We start from the raw sequence: 21,448 nt of genomic DNA, 5'->3' as shown, positions 1-21,448 counted from the left end.
ACTCAGAATAGTTGCTTGAAATAATTTTAACTTCTTAAATTTGTTGAAGCTTCTTCTGTGCCTGTGTACATAATCTTTCCTAGAAAATATTCCATCTGAACTGGAAAAGAATGTATATTCTCTTTGGGGAGGAGTTCTGTTTTGAAAATATCAACGAACTCCAATTATTTTATCATATATTTTTGTATCTTGGTTTCCTTATTAATTTTCTGTCTGAAAGACAAGTCTATTGATGGTAATGGGGAGTTATATTCTCTGACTGTGATTGTGTTCCTATCCATTTCTCCCTTTTATCTATTAGTATTTGTTTATGTATTTAGGTGCTCCTATTTTGAGTGCATATATCTTAATGAGTTTAATAACTTCATATTTTATTTCTCCTTTAATCATTGTGTCATGTCCTTGTCTATCTTTCTCTGTGGCCTTTGTTGTAAAGTCTATTTTGTGTGAAGTCAGTACTGCTAGTCCTGCTTTCTTGTCATGTCCCTTTGCATGGAATATACTTTTCCATCTTCTGAATTTCAATTAATCTGTGTTCCTTTTACTAAAGTGAGTCTCTTCTCTGCATCATAATGTAGAGTGTGTTATATTATCCCATCTGACAATATATATCTTTTGATTGAAGTGCTAAGTCCATTAATAATTGTGATAATTATTGATAGACTGGTGTTTATTTACATTTTGAACTTCATTTCCCAGTTGATTTGATATTTCCTTTTTGTTCATTTCTTTTTCTTTTTGTGGCTTGATAAGTTTTCTGTTATTATCTTGGTTTCTTTTTGGCTTTGTGACTTCATTGTAAGATTTTGAATTATGGTTACTCTGTTTTGTATGTATATTGACATATTACTATATCTTTTTATTTTAACTGATAGGAATAGAAATTCTAACCCCTCCTATAGAGAACAGAAACAAGAAGAAAATTCTCTGTATTGTTCTGTTTCACTCTCTGACCCATAAAAATTTTGATGTCCTGTTTTACAACATCATGTTTATTCTATTGTAATACATTGTAGATATTGCCAGTCTAATTATGCCTTTCTCCTTTCCACAGCATCCTGCTTTTTGTTTCAGAGTAAATATTACATTATTTTTTTGTTGTTGCTAAATTCTTTTAGTATTTGCTTTTGTGGAAGTTATTTATCTCTCCTTCTAATCTAAAGGATATCCTTGCTTGATAAATTATCTTAGATTACAGGTTTCTTTCATTCAGGATTTTGAATACGTCTTGCCACTGCCTTCTGCCTGTTGTATTTGTGTAAGAAATGTGTTTCCAAATATAATATATATAATTATATATATATGAATAGAATATATAAAAATGAATTTAAGAAGTAAGGGGAAAATGTATACGTTAAAAAATAGAAAATATTGATGAAGGAAATTAAAACTGATCCAAAGAAATGAAAAGATCTCTTATGTTAATGATGTGAAACAATGTGGTTGAAACAACCATACTACACAAAGCAATCTAATTTAGTGTGATTCATGTAAAAGTACCCATGAGATTTTTCCATTAAATAGAACAGATAATTTCAAAATTTATATGTAACCACATAGATCATGAGTTGCCAAGATAATCTTGAAAAAGTGTATTAAATCTAATAGTGACTAGTTCTCTGATGTTAAACAGTCCAACAAAGTTTTAGTATTTTAAATAACATGATACTGGCTCAAAAACAGACACCAATCAATAGAAGAGGATAGAGCAACCAGATATAATCCCTCACACCTATGATCAATTAACCCATGAAAAAGGAAGCAAGAGTATAAAATGAAGAATAGACATCTATTCAATAAGTAATGCAGGGGAGACTGAACATGTAAATGATAGATTAGAATAGTTCCTCAAATTGTATACAATCCATAAGCAGCGAATATCTTTCTATTTATTTTGTTTACTTATATTTCTTGCACCTGCAATTTATAGGTCTATATTTAGTCCTTTTATTTCACTTAGCAAATGTATTCCTAGTTTATTCCTTGTGGTATAAATATACACACAATATTTTTCCTAATATCACTTTCTGATAATTTGTTGTTACTATATAAAAATGCAACAGATATTTGCATATTGATTTTGTATTCTGCCAGTATACTAAGTTTGTTCATTATTTGAAACAGCCACTGGAGGAGTCTATGTTTTTCTGTCTATGCCTAATTATGTCATCTGTAAAAATTTTACTGCTTTTTTACAAGTTGAATGCCTTTTATAATTTTTCTTGACTAGTTGTTCTGGCTAGGACTTCAAGTAGTGTAATTTAGTACTTGTGAGAATGAGCTACATTTTCTTATTAATGGACCGACCAGGGAAAAACCTTCCTGTATGTTAACATTGAAGTTGATGTTAGTCATGGATTTTTCATATATGGCTTTTATTATGTTTAGTAACATTCTATTTAAAGTGAATTTGTTAAGAATATTTTTATAAAAAAGTAAAGATCAGATCTGTGAATAATTTTCCTACTATTTTGAGAAAGTTGTTTTTGAATTCTCTGCTTTTTAAGGGATTGTATCACATATATTGATTTGCATTTGATAAGTAATATTTATGAATTAGGACTAAACCCAGCTAAACTATAGTTTACAGTACTTATAATATGCAATTAATTCTGGTTGCTAATGTTTAGTTAGAATGGAATGTACACATAATGAAAGAAAAATTTACATTGTAAATTGAGTGTACATTTATTTATTTAAAATTTTTTTCCCTCATTTTGAATTTGGCTTATGTTTAATGGAATTTATTTCTAAATAAAGAATATAACTTTTGGTAGAACTGGATCTTCTACGGTTTACTGATACACAACGTAACTATTATTTACAATTAGTGAACAAAACACTTGCCTTAAAATGCCGTATTTTACTAACAATATAAACTGTTTCAGGACTGAGATACATATTACTTCCTAAAATGCATTACCTGGTCTTTTCCACCCCAACACACATATAAAGTTATTTCTTAGTTTGTTGATTGTTTGTTTGTTTGCCCCTTAATGGAGGCACTGCTTATTGAACCCTGGATCTTGTGCATAAGTGTATTTATGAACATCATTTTGGAATACTAAACAAAAGCCACAAGAGTATGGATTATAAAGATGACAAGAAAATTTATTCCTTCTAGGGACTGAAAACCCTTTGAGTGAAAGAATAGCAAAAATACATATTTGTAAATATACAATAAGATTTTCTCTTTTGTAATTTTAGAGTAGAATATAAAATTACATTTGTTTTACTTATAGAACTGAATTACAATTTGAAACAAAATTTCCGCCCCTTGGGATTTCTTACATTTGATTCATTATTTTTATCTAATTATTTACCATTTATTTATATACAAAACAAATAAACTGATATTTATTCTGCTCATGTTCTGAATATAGAGCTACTTATTATAAAGTACACAGAAAAATACTTACTTCCATTTCCAAATCAAATTATGTTTCACTTTAATTACAAATGATATTGAAATAGGTATACATATTCTGTACAGGTTTTACACAAATTTAACTTTAAATTCCAAAACTTTAAATTTATTTTATATTTTTTGTTCATTATTTATACTCTGTTCAAACATGTGGTATAAATTTCTGTACAAAAGAATGGAGATTGGTTTAATTTCATAGACCCCAAAATTAAATTATTTTAAAAGATTTTGTTGGGAAAATTTTTGGAGATCACACTGTAAAAATAAATGTACTATATATTTCATTTTAACTGGATGAATGAGAAATAATCACTGACTGGAAGTTACACTTGAGTTGCTGGGAGACCAGTCGTTTTGTGATGTCACAGCTACTCAAGTTGAGAACCATTGTGAAGGCCTAGCAGTTTATCTGTGCAGGACTGCAAAAGCACCATTTGAAGCTGCAGTGCTCAAAATCATGCAGATTAGAAAAGTAGCTGTAGGAAAAGTTATTTGAGATGGCACATATTTCTTCAAAAATTCAAGATGTGTCTCATAAAGATGGACCAACTGGTTTAGGAAACTCCGGTAGATCTCTATTGTGTGATCAAACATTCTCTGGGGACTTGTCTTGATGTCTATGATTGAAGTAAATGCTTTTCAGACTTTGTCTGAAGAATCCTTGATAAAAACACCATGTTACACACATTGTGTTTCTGAACCAGGTGAATATAATGATTTTCGTTCTCTGACATTTCCAAGAAATCTCTGGAAAATGGCTGGGAGTGACCAATTGAAATCCATCTGTTGGGATGATAATGAATCTTTCATAGTGATTGATGAAGATGTCTTTAAGAAGGAAGATTTGGAAAGATAGGCCCCTTTCAGAATATTTGAAACTGGAAGAATGGAAAGTTTACTTAGTCAGCTTAACCTTCATGGGTTTAGGAAAGTGTGGCAGAATTTTCAAAGGTCTGCTTGTCTATCTGACTTTCTGACAGAAGAAAAAGAAGTCTCTGTTTTAAGAAAGGTATTCAGAAATTTTAGTTACCACTTGGTAACTTACATATAAAATTTTATTTTGCACATCAGTGAATGGTAATATAAATGTAAAGCTAGATTTTCAAAATTTTATAAATCTACTAAGACTAAAATAATTTATTTTTTCTAAAAAATGAGGACAGTGCCTTAAGTAGTCTAGATGATGAGAACCTATGCTTGCAACAATGAGTCTTTCCAGAAATCTAAATAAAGGTATTAAGGCTGCTTTTAAAAAGTGCCATTCACCATTAAAGCAATTGTTAACTTCTTAAATTTGATCAGTATACTATTTAAATGTGTAGTTTCCAAATAAGGAACTTCAAAATGTCGTCAGCAATGTTCATATTTTGATGATATTATCTTTGCATAGTAAACTGAGAATCTGAGGTTTTATAGGTTAGGATTATTGTAGTCTTGTATTATGGTTTAAAATATTACTAAAATGTTTATCATTTTGTTGTAGCTGCATTTCTATCATAATCCAAATTTTAAACGAGGCTTTCCCCAGCTTTTAGTGAGAATAAATAGAAGAGTTGGGATTAAAAATTCTTCTCTGGTGTCTTCATTTGCTGAAGATTTCAACAAGAAGCACTTTAATGCAGGGGGCAATATGGATAATCATAATTCTGTTTTTGTGGCTGACACTAATAGAGAAAGTGCATTTTTACCTTCTGCAACTTTAAACATGTCTCTAATAAGAAAGCCCTCTACTAGCCACATAATTGGTGGTACAACTACCCCGATCAGAAGTGATTTTTCTCCTCTGTCATCAATGTCAGTTAGACCATCAGAAAAAATTGCAGTGGATCAACGAGTTATTTTAAATCAGTTGACCACTGTCCACAGGCACTCTCAAAGCAGCTACATTGAAACAAATGGCCGTGTGGTGAACTCCATTTCAACTACAACTTGTACTTCTCAGTACAGCATCTTCTGTCCCATACAGAGCAATTAATTTGGACTGATGTTGGAGCCTTCTACTTTTCCAAATAGATATCACAACATATCTGCCAATGAAATTCATTTTCCTAAACTTCAACCAGGGATCAACCCACGCTTTCCAGTGCCAGTGATAGCTGGTACATCAGCTACATCTCTTTCAAAGCCAACTCATCAGACATCTTCAGTTTATGAATGTCATCCTAATTACAACTGATCTACCAGAGGACTACCAGATTATACAGGATAACAAAGATTGAAATTGATGTTGGCATATGTTGACAAATAACTGCAATTTTCTTATTTGAACAATAAACATAGATGCGTACCTGTATTTTCCTTATTTTTTTAAAATATAGTAAAGAGTTAAATGAGAGGCTAAGATACCATTAAAAGAGAAAAGTAGATATTTGATTGTTATGATCTTTTTATTGAACACTATGGGAGTAAATTTAAGTAATTTCTTGTAAGGAGGAAGAAAAAATGGAAAAATTTGGAAAAAGAATAAAACATGGAGAGAGGGAAAATTACTAATTGGTTTCTGGTTCAACCTGGAAAGTATGAAATGTGTTAAGTTTGGATAGGTTGGACAGTACATAAATGCTGGAACCGGCCCAGGGATCGTGGTCTATTATGTCATCCCTGGAATCAAAAAGGTCAAATTATGTAGTCTTAGATGGCACATACAGCATGTGGTAGAATTAAAGAAGTAATTTTATCTATGGTCTTCTTTGTGCTGTTCTCAAAGCATTCCAATTGGTGCTTTCATTTCCTGCACTCAAGAGTCTACACTACATTTTCTAGTCAATAATTTATGTTGCTTTTATATTCCAGCCAAAGACAAACTTGCATCCTCAGGGTGGCAGTTAATGCCTTTCCAAATGTAAGCCCACAAACTCAACATAGTTTAGTCATTTCTTTATAAATCTGGCAACTGACTACCTTAGCATATCTTTATGTTTCACTGTATCTGGAGGTACATTAAAGGAAATGCTTGTCAACAGTGTTAGTTCCAACCTCAATACTTTTACTCCAGCTCATCCTTGGACTTTGGTTGTTCTCCTTTTACCTACTTAGACTATCCCGGTCTCAGCACAGATACCACCTCCTCCAGATGTTTTCTGTCTCTCAACCTCTCCTTGTCTAACTTGGATACCAGCACAGTAAGCACAGCACATGCCACAGGATGCATTTTAGTATTTAGTGAGTGAAAAATACCTGTTGACTTTAAGCAAAATTTACTTTCCTGAAACAACAGAACTCTCATGATTTTCAAACTATTTCATTATGGTACATACTCTTCACCACAAACAAGCTCTTTTCATAGCCCAAGGACTAATCACTCAAGACAGTAATTGGAGGTAGGTACAGAAGACAAGTTATTATTTTCTTCTTAATTAATGCCTCCAGAGGCCTAAAATATTCCATTCTCATTTGCTGGATATTTTCCTGTCTCTTCATCACCCACCCATCCCAAAATAGCTGATACTCTTCCCCTTACCAATAACTATACTGACTACCAATTAATTAGCTTCTTAGAATCAGAGATTTGTCCAGAAGAGAAAGTGCCATTGCAAGTATTTAATATAGGTTTATACACCCCACATATCTTGTGCCCCTTCTAACCTTCACACAGGATGTATATAAAATGTAATAGCCCCTTGGTTGGTGTGGTCGTATTCAGTAACCAAATTGCAATCTACAATGTGTGGACTAGAAGGAGGTGAGGGTGGTAGAATTAAAAATTTGTCCAACTGCAAGAATACCAAATTTATACTGATATTAGGAAATATAAAATATTCATGGAAGTCTTTGACTATTTCCCATTAATTTAAAATAAAATGTGAAGCATTTTCAGAATTGGAAATGCCCTAAATTGCTGGAACAATTGTAGGCAATGTCAAGGAGCCTACTTCTTCTGCTCACAATGATGCAGCCAGTGTCAGCTGATAAGACTGGAATGGCAGATTTGAGTTCTGAAAACATGTCACCTGTTGTAAAGAAAGCCTTTGATAACCTGGAGAAAGGGCAAATGGGCCTGGGTGAACTCTAGCAACATGCCACCAATATGACATTTACCAAGAGAAGGATAGAGACCACTTACAGCTGGAGAACTGTGTCTGCACAGCAGTGGTTCTTCCTATAACAGAAACATCAAGCTTTAAGATTGTCAGCAAAATTCTGATGGTGGCTATGTGGTTGCTTACATTAGCATTCTGGGGTTCAGATAGGCTGGTTCAGCTACTTTCCAGCTCTCTTATCAGACAGTGGTTCTTACCGTGATCATCTTAACAAGGTTCTATGCTGATAAGTCAAAAGTTACAGTTTACATTCAAAGTGAGAAATCCTAAAGAAGAATCTTGTTTGTCCATCTGTAGTTTTCTACCTGGGAAATCTAGACTATTGGCAAAACTACAAAAGTAGGCTGGTGCTTTGAAAACTTTTCTCTGAGTTCTGCCCACTGAATTCTTCCCACTAAATACTACAGATCTCTGTACCACTGTGTGTGTGTGTGAAGATGGATTGTTAAGCAGTAACTAAGTTTGTCTTAGTTGAGTCATCAGTGAATTATTCCTCTGCATCTGGCAGAATCTCTGTGAATTAAGAGTTTCATTGAGCCACCAGATTTTCTTCCGATCAGGGAGGGGTAGATTATATTTCTCCCAGTATACTAATTGTTACATGTTCATTGAATCCCAAGCTGATGCTACGGCCAAGCCCCTGAACCCTTGAATGGGATTGAGGCATATACATTCTCCAGTCCCCAGAGCCCAGCACAGGACTGTATCACCTTTTTAATTTAAGCTTATGTCTGATTTATTTCTTTTAATTCTCATTGTTGACACAACTTATTTTGGCTTTGAAAACACTTTGACTAATTTATATAGTCTGAACAACTGACTTATTCCCGTTCACCAAGCAATTGCAATAATCTTTCTTCCCTTGGTCTACCTGGAACAGAGTGAGCACACTCATCATTTTGAAAGTAGTCCTCTGTCCTAATATTGCAGAATCTTTACACTTGCTTGCCCAGCACTTGAGCAAGAATGTTTGTTGTGGATCTCAGGGATTATCCTCACATTCCCTTACGCAACCATGAGAAAACCCCAAATTGTTATCCAAAATCAAGTCTTGTCAGTATTGCATTCCCATTGCAAAACAGTTAAGAATTGTAAGAGTTCTGAGATTTTACCATACTGAGATTTTTAGCAACCTAACATGTTCTTTTCTTACAGATGCTGTCGGGGAGTTGAGACCATCGGTCAGAGACAGTGAACTTTATCACTGACAGCAAGGGCAGCCAGTTTTAAATTTGTATCCATTCCCTAATCTCAGATGAATACACAGAGTGAAATTTTGATGCCTACAGAAGCACTGGTCTGTTAACATGAAGAAATTTTTAGGCATGGTAAAACAATAATTTTATTCATATCTTTATGCATAATTTATTATAATCACTTATTTATTAGTATCTTTAGCTTGGTTAAGTATATCATGTCTCAAGTTTACTTGCTGCAAAAACAATCATGAGAAATGACAAGGGAAAAAATGACCATTGACTTTCCATTTTCACTTTCGCTTTTATTGAGATATAACTGGCATAAAACATTGTGTAAGTTTAGGTGCACAGGATAGTGATTTGATTTATAACTATCATGAAATAAATATCATAGCAACTTTAGGGAGAATTCATTATCTCATTTTGCTAAAATTTTAAAGAAATACAATTTGTCTTTTGGTTGTGCTGAGAAACCTTATGGTCTACTCTCTTAACAACATTGATATAGAACATAATGCATTATTAATTCTAATTTTCATGTTATTACTTGGCATCCCTAGAACACGTTTATTTTATGGCTGGAAATTTGTAGCTTTTGAGTGCAAAGTCAAATTCTCCTTTTCCAACCCCTGCCTCTGTTAATTACAAATATAATTTCTTTTTCTATAAGTATCTTTGTTTGTTTTTGAAGTGTACTTTAATCTATAACACTGTGTAAGTTTCTCCTACACAACATACTGTTCGCTATTTTTAATAAATTTCAAACTGTTCACCAGGATATATCTAGTTACGATATGTTGCTATGTAAGTATATTTCATAGTTTTTGACTATTCCCCATACAGTATATTTCTTGTCCCTGATTCATTTAATTTGCAACTGGAAAATTTTCTCTCTTAATTTTCCTCAAATTTTTCTTTTCCTCACCCCATTTCCCTCCTTCTTGTGAACAACCTATTGCTTTCTATGTGTATAACTCCTTTTCTGTGTTCTTATTTTCATTTATTTAAAATTCAAAATGTGATTAAAATCATTCAGCATTTGTCATTCTCTTTCTGACTTATTTCACTTAGCATATTACACTCTTGGTCTACCTATTTGTTGCAAATGACAAAATCTTATTCTATTTGGTGCTGAATAATAACCCATTGTATTTTTATGTGTGTGTGTGCATATATATATATATATATATAAAAATATAGATAAATCTGTAGTTAAGATGGGTAAATATATTATAAACACTCATCTTTTTATCCATCATCTTTGATGAACAATTAATTTGCTTCTATATCCTATCTATTGTGAATAATTCTACAGTGAATATAGGGTTGAATTTATCTTTAGTAATTAGTGTTTTTATTTTCTTGGAATTAGTATCCAGATATGGAAATGTAGAATTATATTTCATTTTTTGTTTTTAGATAAATCTCCATGTTGCTTTCCTCAGTGGCAGCACATATTTCCATTCACTCCAGCAGTTCATCAGGGTTGTTTTTCTTACATCCACACCAACACTTATATTTGTTCTCTTTCTGATAATAGTCATTCTGACTGGAGTGACATAAAATCTCATTATGTTATGGACTTGCATTTTTCTGATGGTTAGTAATGTTGATTGGTTTCATGTGCTGTTGGTAACATTTCCCCCACTGTATATTCATTTTTTCTAATGGGCTAAATGATCATAACTGTCTGATTTCATTTTCAGGCATTATTTGTGTTCCATTATTCTGTTTGTTCTGTGCCACTACCATAATATTTTTATTACTGTAGCTTTGTATTATAGTTTTAAATTAGGGAAAGTGATACATCTTCTCTGTTCTTTGTCAAATATTTTGTGTTTATTGTTTGTTTTCTTTCTTTTCTTTTTTTTTAGTGACTTCAACTCTTTTGTGTTTAAATGTAAATTTTAGAATTATTTCTTGTAAGTGTCTGAAAATGCCTGTGGTATTTTGTTAGGCACTGAATTTAATTTGTGTATTTTCTTGGCTTATGCTGTCATTTAAACAATATATTTTCCTCATCAATGAACACAGTATGTCCTTTCATCTGTTTGCATTATCTTCAATTACTGTTATAAATATTTTATAGTTTTCTGAGTACATGTCCTTTACCACCTTGTTTGGATATATTTGTTGATTTTTTTTTGTAATGCAACTGTAAATGATACAGTTCCCTCACTTTCTGTATCAGTTAACTTTTTGTTAATGTGTAGAAATGCAAGATTTCTGTATGTTAATTTTACATTCGGAAATTTTACCAAATGTATTGATAAGCCTTACTAGTTTTGTGGCACCATTTTTAGGATTTCTGTTTAAACTATGTCATCTGAAAACAGATACTTTTACTCCTTTTCTTAATTACCTATATTTTACTTACTTTTATTTTGAATAGGTATGGCTAGAATTTCCAATACTATAATTAATAAAAGTGGTTAGAGTGAGCATTCTTGTCTTCTTCCTGCTCTTATTGGAGATTCTTTCAGCTATTAATCAGTGAGTGTCATGTTAGCTAAGTTCTTGTCATATAAGAACTTAGATTTGTTGAGGTATGTTTCCTCATGCCCACTTTGAGGAGAAATTTATTCATAAATAGATACTGATTTTGTCATAACATTTTATGGCTCTACTGTTGTGACCATATAAATTATATTCTTCCTGTTTTTAGTGTGGTGTTACATACTGATTAATTTGCGGGTATTGAATCACTTTGGCATCCCTGGAGTAAAATGGACTTAATCTTATTGTATAATCCTCTTAATGTATTGTTTGACTTGCTAACAATTTAATGATGTTTTTTTCATCTATGCTTATTGGTAGTATGTAACCTGTAATCTTTGAGGTATTTGTTCCTGTTTTAGTAGTAGTGTGATACAGAAATTTGGGGTAGGAAGCCTCCCTTCCTCTCGAAATTTTTGGAATACACTGAGAAGTATAGGTGATAGCTCTTCTATAAATGTTTGGCAGAAATCATCTCTGAATCTTTCCAGGCCTGGAATTTTGTTTCGTGGGAGATTTTGTTTAATTACTGATTCAAATTCATTAGTGATAATCTGTTCATATTTTCTTTTTCATTCCATTCTATAGATAAGTTCTTTCTTAGAAATTGTCCATTTCTTCTAGGGTTTCCATTTTACTAGCATATAATTTGCTGTATCATTATATGATGCTTTGTGTTTCTTTGATATTAGCTGTAACTTCTCATTTATTTCAGAGCTTATTAATCTGTACCATCTTTTTTGCTCATGTGCCTGGTTAAAGATTATCAACATTATTTATCTTTCAAAATCCATTATTTAATTTGATTAAATGTTTCTGTCTTTAATCTTTATTTTATTTAATTATGTTCTGAACTTTCAGCTGTCTTTCCTTCTACTAAAATGATTGTTTACTATTTTGCTACAACTTTTGTTTGTAAGAATATTTTTCAAGGGAGACATGTTTCTTATTTGTATAAGTGGGATTATTTTGCTATAAGCATCCCTATTAATACTGCTTTTGTTATAACCCATGGATTTTGTTTTTGTTGTCTTTTTTTCATATATTTTTTCTTTGATTTATACAGCAATCCAGTTGTTGTTAATAATGTATGATTTATCCTCCACAGTTTAGAATTTTTCTCAGGTTTTTTATTTTAGCATATTCCTATTCACTCAGATTCCATTAGTTTCTTCTCAAAACAAGGAGAAAAATAATAAAATTTATACAAAAATCTGAAACACCCAAATTTTCTAAATTTATATTTAAAAATGAGCAATGCTGTGGGTATTATCCTCCCTGAATTTATAACATAACACAAAGATACAGTAATAAATGCATCAAAATATGGCACTTAAAGAAACACATAGATAAATGGAACAAAATTAAGAGTCCTAAAATAAACCCTCACACATATGGTCAATTAGTCTAATATGAAGTATACAAGAGCATACAATGGAAAAAAAGCAGTCTCTTCAACAAGTAGTTCTGAGAAAACAGGACAGTACATGTAAAAGGAAGGTGTAAGAGCACTTCCTTCCATAGTATACAACATAAGATAAAAATGGATTGATTTCCTAAATGTAAAGCCCGAAATTGTACAATTTCAGACAAAGAAAAGCAGCAGAACTGACTTTGAGATAAATCATAGCAATGTTTATTTTTGATATGTCTCCAAATTAAAAAATAAAATGAAAAGTAACAATTACAGTTTTTAGTTTACTGAGGAAAAAATAGATGTACTATGCGATACAGGGATTCTACTTATTGTATATGTGTGAAGTGCAAAACCTTTTGCAGAGCAAAGGAAACCTTCAACAAGAGATATGATAACAGACAGAATAGAAGGAAAATTTTCACACAATTTAACCAACAAGACGTTAATATCCATATTACATATATATAATATTAGACTCAGTATTTAAAAAACAAACCTCCAACTTAAAAACAGTTGAAAGATGTTAATGGAAATTTTCAAAATAAGACTTGTGGATATTTTTCATGCACATACCAAGAAACATAATGTTCCTATCCATTTGGTAAACATAAATGAAAACCAGAATGAAATATAATCTCACAGCAACCAAAACGGCTATTAACAAAATGTCTACAAATGACAAACTTTAATAAGAAGGTTGAGAAGAGGGAGCCCAGGTACACTGTTGGTGGAAAAAAAAATGATGCATCCACTATTATAAAATTGTGGACAGTGCACAGAAAACTAGAAATAGAAGCATTATATGTTGCAGCAATTCCAGTTTTTGGTATAAATCTGAAAGAAATGAAAACATTAACTTAAAGATTTATTACCCACAATGTTCTTAACATTATCATTCATATTACCCAAGGAAAGATGTACAGTTCAACTGCCCATCAAAAGATGATTGGCTGAAGTAGATGTGAGATATAGATAACATAATAAATAATTAGTCATTGTCATATTAAAAAATAAAATTCTGCCATTTGGAACAATATGACTGGACCCAGAGAGTGTTGCTTATAGGAAAATAAGTCATACGGAGAAAAACACTCTATGTTGTCACTTAAATGAGGAAAATAAAGATATAAGAGAAATAATCATAAAAAAAACAGGAACAGAATGACATATATATGTGTAGTGTACCAAGAAGTGGTTTCCTGTGGGGACAGGGAAGAAGGATGGAGAAGACAGAAATGTGCAAGCTACTAGTAATAAATTAGAGAAACAACAGGGCTATATTTACAGCACAGAGAAATATTTTAATAATTTAATTGATTTTAAAGAGAGTATAGGGATATATTATAGTAAAATGTGCACGTAGGTGGGAAAAACGTTAAAAAATTAATCCCAGGAAAATCAAAATATTTTGTAATACTCTGATATTAAGGGAGGTGATTTATTCACTTTGTTTACTGTTTTCATAATGTCCTTAGTAGAATTTAAGCTTTTAATTGAAAAAGTATATACTTTAAAAGTGACATAAGTTTAAACAATTTTTGTCTCTACCCTTACATCTACAGTCAATAAAACGTTCACATCTCAACAAAAAAACACAACACAAAACAATACCCTGGAACGCATGTGAACAGGTAATGTTTAGTTGACTAAAACACACAAAAGAGGCTGAACTGAAGGAAGAGCAGAGTTGGTGTCTGCAACCAAGGCCCCCTGACTAGGTTGTATGTGTCATCAAGTTCAGAGAACCCAGTAGAAATGGTATCAGTGGTTCACACAGCTTCAGCCTCCAACTGCACCAGTACTCATGGTCGCATGTAACTAGGAGGGAGCCACAATGGAGACAGAAATTCCATCCTTCAGACACTCAGACATTCATGACAGTGTCCCTACTCCCCATTCACAGTGGTGGAGACAAGATACCTTGCAACACTGGACATAGCAAAGGCACTTGCCTGATTCCAAATATCCACCTGTTTTTACACATTTCCTCAATGTGTACACTGAGTCTCAAGGGATATCAGATAAAAGGAAGGGTTCACCGTCCCAGTGAGAACAGTGACATCAACTACCAGAGATGTCTAAGAAGTGACAATGAAAGCACATCTTTTATCCAGACAGTATCTACAGGAAGGTGCCATTTTGAAATATCAGTGGTAGCCCAGGTAAGTAAAACCAAAAATTGTGCAATATAGCAAACTACCAGAAAACAAAAGCAAGGGCTCCAACTCACAGTTTGTTATTAAGTGTCATCACAGCAATAATTTGTGAAGATCATGACCAATCAAACTAACTTTATAGGGCACGCACACACACAGATACACAGACACAGACACAAACACAGACACAGACACACACGCACATGCACCTGAGCACACGCACATACACATAATGTCATCCATGCAGCAAACAAACATAAAGTCATGGTACATCGCCATATAACTAATAGAGAATCCAAATAGGTGACATACAGAAATTCAAAACAAAAAAAAAAACTAAGAAAGCATTTTAATGAGCTCAGGAATAAATGAAATGATGATAAGGAATACATTACCAAAGAGACTGAAACTATAAAATTACCAAAAATTATTGGAGGACAATGAGAACTTAATAAATGAGATGAAGAATGCAACAGAAAGCATTGGGGTAGAGTGTCTTTGTGGAAGATAGATTAGCAAACTCACCAATACAAAACTAGAAATGATAGGAGAGGGCAGAGATTCAAGATATTAAAAAGTGTGTAAATTCTACAGTAGCCATCAGACTTCATCAGGAAGTGCACATTACAGTGGAATCCTGGAGGGAGTAGAAAGTTAGAAGGCAGCTGATGGTTTATTTAAAGAAGTAATAGTTGATAACCTCCCAAACCTGTGTAAGGAACTAATATACAAGTACGTGAGCCAAGAAAACACCAATAACTTTAAGACAAAGGGACCTCCTTTAAGATACGTCATATGCAAATTGGCAAGTCAATGACAGAGTAATATTTTAAAGGCAGCCAAAAATAGTTATGATAATCTACAAAGGAACCCCATTAGGCTATCAGTAGACCTCTGAGAAGAAAACACAGGCCACGGTAAATAACATTAAATTTCAATCATCTAAAATAAGAAATCACTCACCCAAAAATACTTACACAGTTATCACTTAGATATAAAATGAAAATAAAGACTTTACCAGAAAAACAAACCTGAATGTGACAGAAAAACAAAACTAAGAAACCTTATAAGAGGTACAGAAAAGAAGTCTTGTAAGAAATATAAAGTGGCAAAAATGGGCAAAACATTGACCAAAATCCTAAGGAGAGACCACGAGAAATTTGCATCTGTTCATTTGGGTATGTTTTTAAATGCTATTATACCAAATGGATTAAAGATAGAAAAATAGGAAATCAGGGGCAATAAATATAGATAATTAAACTGGTAACATATTCACAAGAGTAAAAGAAATAATTAGAAATGTAATCATTAAAGGTAAAGAATAAATTAAAACAATATTAAAGGAAGCTTCTATCAGCGGAAAAAGGACTAAATTATACATGAGATGTTTTATTTATAATTGAAGTACAGTACATGTAGTATATTGTGTAGTTTCAGATGTACAGCATAGTTATTCTAATCACTTTGTAGATTATATGCATTATCAATTATTACAATAATTGTAGCAAACAATTATTTTAAGATATTGTGTATAATTCGATGATCTATACAGATAATCAATGTAGCTTCTCTCCTTTATATATACTACTTTCTATCTGTCAATATTCTTCCGTTAAAATCTCTTTCCCTTCCACTTTGGTAAACAGAAATATTTTCCCATATCTTTGAGTCTGCTTAAGTCTTGTCTATCTAATCTCTTTACCTCTACAACATGTTTCTATCTATCTATCTATCTATCTATCTATCTATCTATCTATCTATCATCTATTTATCTATCTATCTATCTAATTATCTATATATCTATCTATCTATCTATTTATCTATCTCTCTATCTATCATGTATTATCCTTCTATCTATTATTCTGTCATCAATCAATAGAAAGCTATAGATATTTGTACACATATTTTTGTTATTCTTTAGTTTCCACATATAAATAATATTATATACATTTGTCTTTGTCTAAGTTACTCCATTAAGCACATTTTTACTTGGTCCACTCAGGATACTGAAATAGCAATGTGTTATACATTTCCATGGCTGAGTTTTATTCCATTGCATATTTATAGAAACATCATATATTCTTAAGTCCATACTCTACTGTGTACTCGGATTACTTCCCTGTCTTGCATATTATAAACAGTGCTGTTGTGAACATTGGTTCTTCTCAATTTAGGGTGTTTTCCCCAAATTTTCCTAGGAGAGGTATTACTGGGTCATATGGTAGTTAACTTTTTAGTGTTTAAACAAATCTGAATACTCTTTTCAAAAGAAGTTGTACCAATTTACATTACTACCAAGAGTATACAAGAGATTTCTTACCTTCACATCTTCTGCAACACTTACTATTTGTAGACATTTTGATAATAGCCATTTGACCAGTGTGAAATGGTACCTCATTTTGGTTTTGATTTGCAATTACCTAATAATTAGTAATGTTGAGCGATTTTATCACTTACCTGTTACTCATCTGTATGTTTTCTTTGGAAAAATATTAACTCAGGTACTCTGTTCTTGTTTTTGATTGGATTTTTGTTTTTCACCTTGAGTTGTGTAACCTAAATCCTTGTTACATCTATTAACCTACATCTATTAACCCCTGGTCACTTGCATTGTTTGCAGATATGTTCTCCAATTACACAGGCAGTCTTTTTATTTCATTGATTCTGTCCTAAGCTGTGCATAAATTTTTAAGTTTATTTAGGTCCCACTTGTTTATTTTTGCTTTTGTATCATTTGCCTTAGGAGACTGATATAAGAAAATATTCCTATGATTTTATCCAATAGGGTATCACCTATATTCCCCTCTATCAGTTTTATAGTATCAGGTCTTACATTTAGGTCCTTAATACACTTGGAGTTTATTTTTGTATATGATGTCAGGAAATGCTCTCATTTCATTGTTTTACATGTAGTTGTCCAGCTTTCCCAACACCATCCATTGATGTGACTGTCTTTTATCCATTGTGTACTCTTGCTTCTTTTATCATAGATTCATTGCTCATAAGTGTGTGGAAATATTTCTTGCCTCTCTATCTGTTTTTATTGATTATTTCTCTTTGCCAATGTCATACTCTTTTTATTACTGTAGGTTTCGTGTATAGTAAGGTATCTGGGAGGGTTATGCCTCCAGATTTGTTGTTGTTTCTCAAGATCATTTTGGCAATTTTTAATGGTTTCATGTGAGACTTAGAGTTATTTATTTTCTGGTTCTGTGGAAAATACTACAGCTTCGTAACAGGAATTGCCCTAAATCTGTAGGATTCTTTGTGTAGTACGGCCATGTTAACAATATTAACTCTTTCAATCCAAGAGCACAATACATCTTTCCATTTCTTTGAATCACTTTTAATTTCTTTGTCAGTGTTTTATAATTTTCAGTGATTAGATCTTTCACATATGTGGTTACATTTATTCCAAGATATTCGGGGGAATGAGGTTTTAAACATTATTGCTTTCAACGTCCATTTTATGGTATCTCATGATTAATGTGTACAAATGCAAGAGACTTCTTTACATTTATCTTGTAACCTGCTCCCTTGATGAAATTATTTATTGTTCATAATAGTCAGTGTGGAGCCCTTAGGACTGTCTATGTAGATTGTTATGCCATCAATACTAGTGACAATTTTGCCTTTTTCTTTCCATTTTGTGTTACTTTATCTTCTTTTTTTTTCCTTTTCCTTTCTTCTATTACTATTGAACAGAAGTGGTGAGAGTAGGAATCATTGTCTTGTTCACGAATTTACCCAGAAGGCTTTCACCATTTCCCCTAAGTATTATAATTTGTTATAAATGGCCTTTAGTATGTTGAGAGATGTTCCCATTGTACTCACATTTATGAGAATTCTGATGATGAATGTATGTTTAATTTTGTCAAATGCTTATACTTTGTGTATTGACATGGTCTTGTGAATTTAGTCCTTCCTTTATTAGATATGTGTCATGCTGATTGACTTGTGTATGTTGAACCATCCTTGTGACACTGGAAGGAATCCAACTGATCATCGTGTATAATCCTTTCTATGTATTGCTGGATTCATTTGTTGATGTTTTTCGAGGATTTTTGAATGTATATCATCATTCATCAAGGATATTGGATTTTCATTTTCATTTATTTTTTTGGTAGTGTCTTTGACTGGTTTTGTTAATAGGGTAATGGTGGCCTCATAGAATAACTTTGGGAATATTCGTTCCTCCTTCATTTTCTAAAATAGTTTGTGAAAAGGGGTTTTAGTGAAGGAATCCAGGCATTTTGTTGAAGGGGTGTTTTTAAAATTATACATTTTATTTAACTTATAATGATGGCTCTTTTCATGTTCTCAATTTTCTCTTTATTCAGTGTTGGCGGGCTGTACTTTTCTAGAAATTTGTCTATTTCTTTTAGGTCGTCCAGTTTGTTGTCACATAACAGCTCATAGTGCTTCCATAATCTTTTTTTGTATTTCTGTAATAAGAGATATTATTTCTACTCTTTCATTTCTTATTTTATTTGGGTCCACTCTATGTATTTCTTGATAAGCCTGGCTAAATGCTTACCTGTTTGTTAATATTTTTAAAAAAATGTAAAGCTTTTGATTTTATGATTTGTAATTTGATTTTCAAATATTATTTTATTTATTTTCAACATAATGATTAAATATTTCTCCTTCTACTGCTTTGGGTTTTGCTTGTTCTTATTTCTTGTTCTTTTGGGTGGCATGCTTTGTCCTTTCTATGAGGTTTTTCTTGTTCCTTGTAGAAGTCCTGATTTGTTCTCAACTTCCCTCTTAGATTTGTCTTTGGTGCATCCCATACATTTTATGAAGTTGTGTTTTCAGTGTAATTTGTCTCCAGGTATGATTTTATTACCTCTTTGATTTCATCATTGACCTTGTTTTATTTTATTTTTTTAATTAATGTGTTTTAACTTCATGTTTGTGCTTTTCCTATTCTTCTTTCAAAAATTCATACACAGTTTCTTACTTTTGTGTATTGAAAAATACTTGCTGTAACCTATATTTGCTTAAAGATCCTGAGGCTCATTTCATGACATAATATGTGGTTAATTCCTTAGAAAACATCCTGTGCACACTTGAAAACTTTATGTGTTCTGATTTTCTGATGCAGTGTCCAATATCTAGCTTAGGTTCAAATGATCTAATATGATATTAAGATCTCTGTTTCCTACAGATATTCTTTCTGGATGATCTGGCTATCAGAATAGTGAGGTGTTAAACTCATCTTCTGTTATTATTTTATAATGAATTAATTCTTTCATGTCTACTAAAACTTCTTAGGATCTATTTTTTTGGGTCCATATACAATTTAATGAGTGTAATACCCTATTTTAATATTGATCTGTTTTTCTTTATATACTCTCAAATTTTTCATTTTGGCCCCTCTTTTAAAATGTATTTTGCATGAGTTGAGCATTGCAACCTGCATTTTCTTTTCATTTCCATGGGATATCTTTTCCACTTATTTCCAAACTATGTATATCTTCCACCATAAAGTGAGAATTTTTTGGGGGGAGATAAAGATGGTGGGGTAGAGAGATGCTCGTAGCTCACCCTTTCCCACAAATGCACCAAGACTCACATCCACAATCCCACTCAGCTAACCAGAGAACCTGCAGAACTCTGACAGAACATTTTCCTCTTCAATAGATAAAGATGTGAAAAATCCAGTAGGAGAAAAGTAAGAAAGAAAGAAGAAAAGGCAAAACAGATTGGGACAGGTCAGACAGGGAGGGAGCAGCAAAGAAGGACTGGTGCTCATTCCCTGTGTCTCTCCTCTCCAACTGAGAGATTGGCAGGATGGTGGGGGAGACTCCAAGTCTTGGACATGTATGTAGTATAAGTTGACTAGCAGAACTAAGTTAAACAGGCACAGAGGATCCCTGTGACACTCAGCAGAAAATGCAGCCCAGAAGCTGGGGGCAGGGCCATGCTGCCCGACCCGGGTGGTAGATGGGGATGGCTACACTGCGTTGGCCCAGGGAAATGAAGTTGTCTTTGTGTCATGGCTGTGGGTGCACAGGGCAGAACAACATGGGCCCTCCATAAAACAACAGAGCAGATGTGCCCTATGGGTGGAAGGGTGCATTCCCCATCTCTGAATTTCCAAAAAAGTTTCTAGGTGAAGAGAGCTGGGGCTCAGACACAGCCACCATACCCTCTGGTGGTTTAAACCCATGTGGCAGCGGGGACAAAACCTGCATCTACACCTAAGGAATTAGCAGCCTCAAGGACCAGTCCGAGACTTGTCTACAGCCAGAGGCATATTGAATACTTCTGTCTGGTTCCTCAGAGAACTTGTCGGACAAAAGAAACATGGAGCTGGTTTTTGGCCCAGACCAGGGGCAGGGATGTTCCTCAGTCTTCCCTGAACCCACTTCTGTTGTGCAAACCCTAGGCAGAGTACACAGTGGAACAGAGAAGCAGAGTGATTGGCAACCGTAGGTAGAGGTTGGCCCCTCAAATTTGGGGCAGGAATACAGCCCCTGACCATGGTGCTGGAGAGGGCATGATGCCCAATCCTGCCTAGACAGTCTGCAACATCTGACTGCAGCATCGGGCAGGGCATTTACAAGCCAGCCCAGAGTAAGGAGAACTTCATCAGCCCCAGTGTTGGGTGTAGGAGCGATCTGCTTACTGACATGCCCTGGGAGCAGCACAGATGAGGGCTCCAAAGGAGGGTCCCTGGAAACAACAAACTGAGCTTCCAAATCAGG

The 21,448-nt window shown here is 33.1% G+C and overlaps 2 pseudogenes; both read left to right on the top strand.

The window, feature by feature from the left end:
- The window catches only part of LOC140692748 (heat shock transcription factor, Y-linked-like), a 39,654-nt pseudogene extending 31,543 nt beyond the window's left edge, over window positions 1–8,111 (top strand).
- LOC140692714 (heat shock transcription factor, Y-linked-like) overlaps window positions 1–21,448 on the top strand; it is a 139,406-nt pseudogene that overhangs the window by 100,165 nt on the left and 17,793 nt on the right.

The sequence above is a fragment of the Vicugna pacos genome, unplaced genomic scaffold (genome assembly GCF_048564905.1).
Source record: "Vicugna pacos unplaced genomic scaffold, VicPac4 scaffold_16, whole genome shotgun sequence".
NCBI lineage: Eukaryota > Metazoa > Chordata > Mammalia > Artiodactyla > Camelidae > Vicugna > Vicugna pacos.
Note: the sequence above shows the minus strand (reverse complement) of the source record. Positions and strands in the feature narration are given on the sequence as shown.